Below are 10,368 nucleotides of genomic sequence, written 5' to 3'. Positions count from 1 at the left end.
GGACGACTTCAAGGTGCATCGATCCATACTCCAGTGAGTGACTGATGTGTGAATTGGGACTGTACCATCCATCGTTGTTGTTGTTGTTGTTGTTGTTGTTGTTGTTTTCCAAAAACAAAAATAACACCCCAGCCATCATGATTGATCAATAATTGGAGTTATGAGCTTGGATCAATAATTGAAGTTATGAGTTTGTCATAAGTCAAACTTGTTTAAATTTGACCAAGCCTATAGAAATATATATTGACATCTAGAACACCAATTAGTTTCATGAAATTCCTTATTTATGAAATATATTTTTGTACTATATGTATCTAGTTTTGTACAGGTCTTACCATATTTTTCTTGATAGTTAGTCAAATTTCAATTATATTTCAATAGTACAAAAATATAAGGAACGAGTCCATTAAGTTTCATAAAGAATCTCATAAGATAAACATAGAACTTCAATTATTTTGAAACGGAGGAAGTAGTTTCTAGCAACAAGTCCATTAAGTTTACACAGTTTCCTCACGCATGTCATCTTGTTCTAAGCGTGTTTAGTTTAGCGCATACGCCCTTTGCCCCGAATTACTTGCTGCTCAAATGGATGTATCTAGCACCCCGATATGCATATGCATGTATGTATGTATGATTGTGATGAACAAGATAAATATCTTCTTGAAAGAAAACAGACAAATATTGCATCATGGTGCACACGTACGCTTTGTCCCTCTGCAGCCGCAACTTGCTACCGCCACACATGTGTGTATATTATATATTTATATACGTACGTCTCATGTAGCTTTTTCGATAAAGACATCTCATGTAGCTATACAACAAAAGAACCTGACTACCTCTTGGAAAGAATTTGGTTGTCAGTGGAGTACGGAAAAGTCTACTGATGGGCAAGTTCTCGATGGGTTGATGTTGCCTAATACTCTCGAGTCATGACAATGTATTTTTTTCCCAAGGGGACGAGTCATGACAATGGAGGTGATTAGAGCATCTTCAATAGTCGTCCTATAATAGGGCATCAAAACTTGTTGTAAAATTTAGGGTAAAAAAAGAAGCCTTTTAGGGCATGAGAAAGAGGTCTATATAGTTAGTCATATTTTTGTACAGGTCTTACCATATTTTTCTTGATAGTTAGTCAAATTTCAATTATATTTCAATAGTACAAAAATATAAGGAACGAGTCCATTAAGTTTCATAAAGAATCTCATAAGATAAACATAGAACTTCAATTATGCTCTAAAATAGGGCGCCCAAAACATCGAACTCCTTTAAAAAAATGAATATCCAAACTACTTCGATCTCACATTGCATACTTCAATTCAAACTCTCAAACATGCAAAGTTTAAACATACTACTAGGTAAACCTCTAAATACTCAAACTTTTAGACTAACCGAAGCACTACAAACATGGAGTGCACGAGTAGAAGCAAAAAGCCAAAATGTGTGCTACTAGAGGTTCACGTGCTAGTTCCCGGGCAGTTCAAACTATTGAGTTAGGGTAGTCCACTATTCATTTCGGAGTTCAAACAACAAAAGTTTTGATAACATTTTTGGCATTTTAAAAAGCTGTTCTTAAACGGCGATGATCTTTTTTTTAAATATTCTAAATCTGGTCTGAGAAGTTAATTATTCAAAGTTAAAACAAAAGAAGTTCATAATAATTGAAAAAATGGTGTGAAGTTCAAATTAATATGAACGAGCTCTTCGTGTTTAAAAAAGTATAAAAAAGCCACGTGAAAAACAAATCAAAGTTCACTGAATAAAAAAATAATTACACGAGAAAGCCTGAAAAGGCCGCGGAACCCAAATCCAAGAGTATGGGGACGAAAAATAAGAAAAAATTAAAATAAAATAAAGTCCTGGATGAATTTTTTCGATGGTTTAGATGCAACACCTAGAGAAGTTCATAAAATATTAATGAAAACAAACTCGGTAGTTGACAAAAACCTTTGAAATTTCACTAGACAAAAATACAGAAGCTCATAGTTGCAAAAAGTAAACAGAAGTTCAGAAACAATTGATGCATCCCGTCGAGATGTATACGATAATGCTGATTATAGAAGAACCAAAATAACATAAGAGCTCGCCCATACGATTTATGTGTGTAGGCGCGGCAAAAAGTGCGAAATGAGGATGGGCTAATTGGAGGACTTTTTAGAAAAACATATTTTCCACATCACAATTTGTTTTTGAAAAAAAAATGTACATACACAAATACATATATAACACGTTCAAGGTAATTTTCATAACAAATATACTCTACTTCCATACGTGGTCAAATACATGCACGAAAATTGGTCTCTTTTTTTGTTATCGGGGCGGGATTTTTTTTGTGTGTGTGCGTGCAGCCTGCAAATCATAATATTTTTTAACGAAATTTTACAGATCCGCCGTGGATATGTATAAGTTTTCACAGATTTGTTTCTGGATTTTTTTTAAACTTGAAACTTTTGAACATCTAGGTAGCTTGTGTAGGTTGAGAGCCTGCGGCTGATATTGCAGTTTGTTCGTGGCCAAGCAACCTCGTAGCGCGAGTGAGCGACGGGTCTGTTCGGCGTACGCGCAACCGGAGTCACCATCAAGAGAGCACGTTTGCTACGTGCGTCGGTACGTTCCCTGGCCTGATATGCCGCAGGGGGTTCTCACGTTGAGGCCTCGAGGGCACATGAATATTCTCTCTCTCTCTCTTCTGTCCGCATGGACACACATGGATAGTCTCTTGATGGGTTACGTGCGTACAGGGTCTTCTTGTGTCTGATATGCCGGAGTGGTCGATTCCTCGAGGACATAGGAATAGTGTCTTGATGGCCAAGTTCTCGCGCGGTTACCATCTCACGATCAGATCGTATCTATGCTCGTACGTACTAGTACTGTACTGCTGATCAGGATACGGCGAGACCCTGCCCGCCGCAGGATCAGCTCAAGCCTCAGGGCCTCTTTGATTTGTCGCAGGATTGTTAAAACGTAGGAATAGAAAAAATAGAGGATTAGAATGTTATGCCCATTGAATTCCTACCGGATTTGAGTTTGTTTGATTGTATCACAGGGAAAACAAAGAATTTCATTCAAGAGGATGAAGCGGATGCTAGAATTCCTATGAAATGTAGTAGTAATGATTCATTAGGAAAAATTCCTGTAGGATTTAATCATACGAATCAAACAACCAACATGAAAAATATTCCTATGGATTCTAACCCTCCAAACATCCTGTAAAAATCCTTTGAATCATTTGAATCAAATAGGCCCTTACGGTTCTGCCGTGAACTTGAGGATTTTAGCGTTTCAGCGCCACCCTAAAACCTTGGCAATTTTATAGGGAAATACTTATGTTCAACCGATTGATCACCTTATGTTTGTTCATTTGCATAACTTTAGCCGAGATTCCTAAACTATGGCCGAGATGCGATTATTTTGGCGCGATGTTCTATGCCGGCATGAATTCTAGCTTCATTTTGCTATCTACTTGCTATGTTTGTTGATGAAAATTTGTTTGCTGGAAAAAGACTGACCGAGGCGGAACAAATGGGCCAGACGGTTGGCGCACTGCCCAGAAAATCACGAACAAGGGGTGAATGTCGCCCCTACTGTCGACCTAAACGGACCAAAAACAGACAAATTCCTCATTCGGCTGGGTCAGACGGTTGGAGTTGCCCTAAGTACTGCATGACAAAATCTGATGGAAAACCAGAGCAAAGATGGGAAAATGGAGGACAATGAAATGGAGAGGAAGTCCGGTGTGCAAAGCACTCTCGTCCATGACAACTGAGTACAGATGCAAAAGTATAGAATAACTCACAGGTTGTGCAATATTATTATATATATTCATAACAAAATAAATTCATTTGCATTATAGGTAATACCAAAATGAGAATGACAGTAGAAAAATGAGTTCTGATAGAAAAAAAATCATGGGGTGCTTTAAAGAGCTCCAATATGTGGAGGCAAAGATACTAATTGGACCTTACAAACGGTAATTGCCTTTGGCTCCTAGGTGCATATGCACCCATTGTCGAAATCCAAATTCCGAGAAGTTAAAAAATTCGAAACAAAAATCCCGCGTGTATATCCGAACATTTTATGTGCGTTCACAAGGTTTCAGTGAAAAACGACGTTTTTTGTGGCCTGTGTAAAAAAGATAAAGAAATGCCTCGTGAATAGTTAGAATGAAGCATCAGAAATTGTCTTTTTTACACAAGCCACAAAAAACGTCGTTTTTCACCGAAACCTTGTGAACGCACATAAAATGTCCGGATATACACGCGGGATTTTTGTTTCGAATTTTTCAACTTCTAGGAATTTGAATTTCGACAATGGGTGCATATGCACCTAGGAGCCAAAACGCCACTCTCACTTACAAAGTGGGTCAGAGATTGTGTGGGGTGAATGTTTCCCTCATGAGGAGGAAGCTACAAAGTGTGAGGGCAAGGATACTCACAAGACGCGCCGAACTATCTAAATTTGAGACAGTCAGTAGCATTTGGGAAACATGTGCTCAGTTTTCCTACATCTACGTTCTTTCACTTTCTTTGCAATATTCAGTGTTGACAGCCATATGCTTTTTTTAAATGTGTTTTGCAGGCTTCGGCAAAGTTTACTAAACTGACCAGCAAATGCGCGCAAGAAATGCACAGAGTATCTGCTCTGATGTTGCTATTTCTCTTCTTATGATGCTCTGAATTTCGGTTCCTGATTTTCTTCTTGTTATGTTCTGAGTGTTGATGAATAAAAGAAACAAGAAATGAATAGAAAGTGCAGGAGGGACGTGAAAGTGAAAATGAGGACTCAAGTGAAAAGGAAACTAAGAGAGGTCCCCGGGAATAGTTAATTCTAAACTATAAATACTTGTATGCAAAACATAAATGAAACTAGATTGTATGCTGATTTATATGTTTGGATTAATGAAAAACATAAATGAAACATAAATTGTCTGGTTTCATGGTGATCATGAAATGGCTTATACATCTGTCTGTAGGTTAGGATAACTTGTTTTGTTCCTACAGTACTGTTCCTCTGCCAAATTAAGTCAGTAGTAATTTTTGTGGAATAGAATCATGCGAAAGGGAAATGAAGAGCAACCACTCATGTGGAGGAAAATAAATAACAGAAACTGGGAGCTCTCTGAGTTAGTTTGCTCAAAACGACAGAGACAGAGACAGACAGAGAGACATGTACTTATCTGCTAGCTATCTCAGCACATACGACAATTTGAATTAATTGGTAAATACCTACTGACCCCGTTCCGTAATATAAGAGTTTTTCTGATACTAGGGTAGTGTAAAAAACGCTCTTATATCATGGGACAGAGGGAGTAGTTAGCAACAGCAACCTGACTGCTATCATGTTTCTCCTGCAACTATTCCTATGCAAATGTTGTGGGACTGCTGTTTTAATGCAGCTTACAACTGAACATTACCAACAGTAACGCCAGATATCAGCATAGAAACATTTCTTGCATAACCATGGGCAGAACTAAATGAATGATGCGCTGGACATACAAACAGGAATTTGTCTGAATTCTTTAGCTAGCTCTGCGACTGAATCTAGCTTTCTATGTAAGCAAAGTTTCAGTAACATACAAGATTGAAGCCTTTTCCAGAGCCTTTCTAATCCACCCCAATTCCTTGCAAACTCAGTTGACATCTAAGTGACGTTGTCCATTGAAGATTCAGCAAGAACATAAGAATGGTTTGCCTTCAACTATTTTTAGCGCACATGTCAGGTAGCGGGGACCATGAAATGAACGGATAAGGTAAAGGCTGCAGGTTGGATTGTTGGAACCCTTACTGTCGCAGAGCAGTACGCAAAATTGAGAGGGCCGTAACTGAAGAGGTATGCACACTGCAGTGTACAAGATCACGAAATTTTCGTCAACCAAATGCTTTGGCTCCTTCTCCTCTGTCACCCGATCTGCAGACTTAAGTGAAAGTTCAGTCACACCAGTAAATTCTTGGCCATACCATTACCTACATCATGAGGGAAAATAGTTGAATCTTAAATGAAGTAAAGCAGAAATAAATCATACTGAAAATACTTTTCTTACCTTTATGCAACAAGCTCCACCAGTACAACTGGCAGCAGCATAGAGTATACGAGATTGCAGCATGAGCACTGAGAATTAAAGTAATCCACCATTGCATAAGTAGCAGACCACTGAGAGTGACATTGCTAAAAAATACATGCAAATAAAGGAACGGGACTGTTTTACATAGATTACAAAATCACAGGTGGCTCAACAACCATTGCCGTTTTCCACAGCAGAAAAGCAGCATAGCCATCCATGCTAGAAAGGTGGTCCCTCAGGTGATGCAGATGCCTTGATTTCAGTGGGTATGAGCTGCTCCACTTACAGAGCTGTAATTCTCGCAAAGAGGTATATTTTGATAAATGCTGCGATGAAATTTCCATGTAACTATCTCATATTATTGTTTGCTGGGTTTAAAATAGTTGCTGATTTTCAGAATGTCTGAAATAAGCGTCGACAGGTATTTCGAAGTCACTCAATCTTATTTGTTTCCTACAACACATACTTTTTCTGTAGAGACAGTGCAGCGTCATGCATAAGATTGGGTATCTTAAGCTGACAGGAGGGCTTTAGAGAAAAGGCCTAAGCCCGACTTTATAAATAAAGCCACAAGGCAGAGTCACAGGCCCAAACACCAACAAGGGCGAAACCACCGATAATCCACAACAACAGAAACTAGGGACCAGGCACACGAAAGTATTAGGGGCACATGGCAACCTGCCAGACACGACACGCAGGCCGGAAAGAGTAAAGAAACAGCCACCACCAAGAACGACGAAACAGCGGCAAGCGAGGTCAGACATCAGGATCCTGCCCGGAGATAGAGGACGCCGAGGCCTGAATTTTAGAGATGAGCAGGTCCAGTGCTCCCCGATCGTCCTCCTTAGTCAATGATCTCCACTGCTGCAAAAATATACAGGATTTGAAAAGAACGTCAGCAGCCTTAGATGGAAAGACATGATCGATTGTAAATTTGTTCCTAATCGTCCATAAAGACCAACATATCGCACCCAAGCCAACGCAGAAAACTCTCTTAGTGACCCCAACCAGCACGCCGGCGAGGTTTCTCAGATCAGGAAAGGAGGAGGGATTCCAAGTAACCTGAAGCCAAGACCGGACACAACTCCACACCAGCTTAGCCAACACACAATGAAAAAAGATATGGTTCGTGTCTTCCAAGGCACCGCAAAGAGCACAGAACTCCGAGTCTGGCCCGTTGCGCTTACGAATTTGGTCGGCTGCGGGAAGACGGCCTCTGAAGGCTTGCCAGAGGAAGATTTTAATCTTAGGAGGAACTTTGGACCTCCAAATACAAGAAAACCTATTTGAAGGGACACCTCCGATGAGCCTAGAGTACAACGATTTAACTGAAAACCAGCCAGAGGCAGAATGAGGCCAGACAACCAAATCCTGCGTCTCCGAGAGCAAGGGGAAGAAGGCAGAGAGTCTTTGCCAGTCTTCCAACTCTTCAGGAGACAAGGAGCGGCGAAAGGCCAAGTCCCAATTATTAGCCGCCACCTCCGCGATAGAGATATCCGGGTTAGGACAATACAAAAAAAGAGCCGGGAAACTAAGAGCCAGAGGAGTATCACCACACCACCAATCACGCCATAAACGAACCGAGGTACCGTTACCCACAGTAAACTTAACATGTTCCTGGAACAGAGGTCTGACTTTAATAAGGTCCTTCCAGAATTGAGATCCACGCCTGGCCACAACAAACATCGGGCTAGAGTGAGGAAAGTATTTAGCCTTAAGAATGGAATACCATAAGGAACCGGCCCCACTGGTCATGATTTTCCACCACCATTTAATTAACAAACATTTGTTCATAACCAGCGTGTTAATAATGCCTAACCCCGCAAGGTTTTTAGGCCTACACATGAGCTTCCATTTAACCAGCCTATATTTCCGTTTGTTATCAGCGGCATTCTAATAGAAAGCACCCCTGTGCTTGTCAAAACCGGCATGAATGCCAGCCGATAAAAGATAGAAGCCCATAAGGAACATTGGGAGGGAGGAGAGGCAAGCATTAATGAGAGCAACTTTGCCAGCATTGGTGTTATATCTACCTCTCCAGGGAAGAACCCTGTTTCCCACCTTAGAAACAGCCGGAGCAAAGTCCTTTGCATGAAGCAGAACAAGAGAGATGGGAAGTCCCAGATATTTGAAGGGGAAGGAACCCAGGGAACAGTTTAGCAACCTAGCCACTCTCAAGGCCTCCGTATCATCAACACCAGTAACCAGGACCTCACTTTTGGAAAAGTTAATTTTCAAGCCCGAGACGGCCTCAAAGCATAACAGGATGAACTTAAGGTGGGAAATGCAGGCATCATTCAATTCAACCATAATGATGGTATCATCAGCATATTGCAGGTGAGTGACTCCATCAGGGACTAAGTGAGAAACCACAGGCAAGATATGACCATGCTGAGCCGCCCTAGAAAGAATGCGAGAAAAGGCATCGGCCACAAAATTGAACAGGACAGGAGAGGCAGGATCCCCTTGACGCAAGTCTTTGCCATTAACAATTTTTTTACTAATATGGCCATTCACAGAGACCGTAGTGTGGCCACCCGAGACCAACTGCATAATACGATGCACATAAGCCCCATCGAAGCCTTTCGCAAGAAGAACCTTCTTGAGAAAAGGCCAGCTAACCTAGTCATACGCTTTCTCGAAGTCTAGTTTTAAGATGACCTCCTTAGAATTGCGAGATCGCAAATCATGAACAATTTCATGAAGACAGAGAACACCATCTAAAATGAAGCGCCCTTTGATGAAAGCAGACTAGTAGGGACTGATAAATCTATGGGCGACGGGGGACAGGCGATTAGCAAAGCCCTTAGCAGGAAACTTAGCAAAGTTATTAATCAGCGCAATAGGCCTGAACTGGGAGATCAATTTAGCATCTTTAACTTTAGGAATCAGGGAGATCACCGCATAATTAAGGCGAGATATATCAGTAGTTCCTAGACAAAACCCCTAGATCACATTACAAACTAGCTGCCTCAACTAAGGCCAAAACTTCCGAAAGAAAGGATCGAGAAGCCATCCGGCCCGGAAGCAGCATTCGGGTTAGCGGAATTAACCACATCCCAGACTCCTTATCAGAGAGGGGAAGCATCAACGCAACATTCTCTTCAGCTGAAATCTTCAAACTATGGTCCCACAAGGTTGGAGAAATGGAAAATCCCAATGGAGGTTTGGCCCCTAACAACGAAGAAAAGAACTCTACCACGTGGGAGAGGATTATAGACTGGTCCAAAGACCGCACTCCATTAATGATCAGGCTGTTAATGCCACACCGCCTCCTCCTACCGTTAGTAATGGCAAAGAAATAAGCCGTGGGGGAGTCCCCTTTCAGAGTCCAGTTAAGCGTGCCCCGCTGGCGCCAATAGATTTCAGCCTGTTGATGCAACTGCATCAAGGCAGCCTCAAGGTTGTACCGCAGAGACCACCCATCGTTAGAGAGCCCAGAGGAGTCAGCCGCATGGTCAAGAGCCAAGATTTGAGATTCCAAGAGATCCTTCGAGCGACACTCCTCAGCAGCGTGATTACAGGACCAGCCTCTAAGAAATTTGCGCAAATTGTAAGAGCAAGAGTGCCAATCGTCTAGAGGACCAAAGGAACAAGCGCTTGAGGAAAGAAGAAGGGTAATCTTCGAGGCTAGCATTTCGTTAAAGCCTTCAACAAGTAGCCAATAAGCGTCAAATTGGAATCTAGCAGGGGTCTATCTTGATGCATCCCATCATCAAGAAGAAGAGGGGTATGGTCGGAGCCAACGATACTTTTCACGGCGAGGGAGGCCCGGGGAAATAGAGAGTCCCACCTAGGACACATAAAAACTCTATCAAGAACTGATCTAATCGGGTTGGCCTGATGGTTATACCAAGTGAAATGGGCTCCAACCCTAGGGAGCTCGTGAATGGCATTGGTGCTAATAAAGTCATTGAAGGCATTAGCTAGAGGCTAGGAGAAATTGTCATTACTTTTATCATAGGGAAAACGAAGGAGGTTGAAGTCCCCACCGACAACCATTGGTAGATTGCAAGCCTCAATCTTAGCAGACAGCTCGTCCAAAAATAAGGAAGACAACGAGTGATCTGCCGTCCCATACACCACAATGAACTCCCACAGAATATTAAGGGCTTTATGACGAACTACCGTGCTAGCCCAGAAGACCCCATGATCAAAGGCAACAAAATCGAATACATCTTTTTTTGAGCCAATCAGGATCCCCCCCGAATGGCCCAAAGTAGGTAACACATGCCAATCAAACCTATCCATGCCCGCGATAGCAGAAAGTTCATTGGGGGGAAAAGACTCTTTAAAGGTTTCAACCAGCC

This window comes from Triticum dicoccoides, chromosome 2B, assembly GCF_002162155.2.
Source record: "Triticum dicoccoides isolate Atlit2015 ecotype Zavitan chromosome 2B, WEW_v2.0, whole genome shotgun sequence".
NCBI lineage: Eukaryota > Viridiplantae > Streptophyta > Magnoliopsida > Poales > Poaceae > Triticum > Triticum dicoccoides.
Note: the sequence above shows the minus strand (reverse complement) of the source record.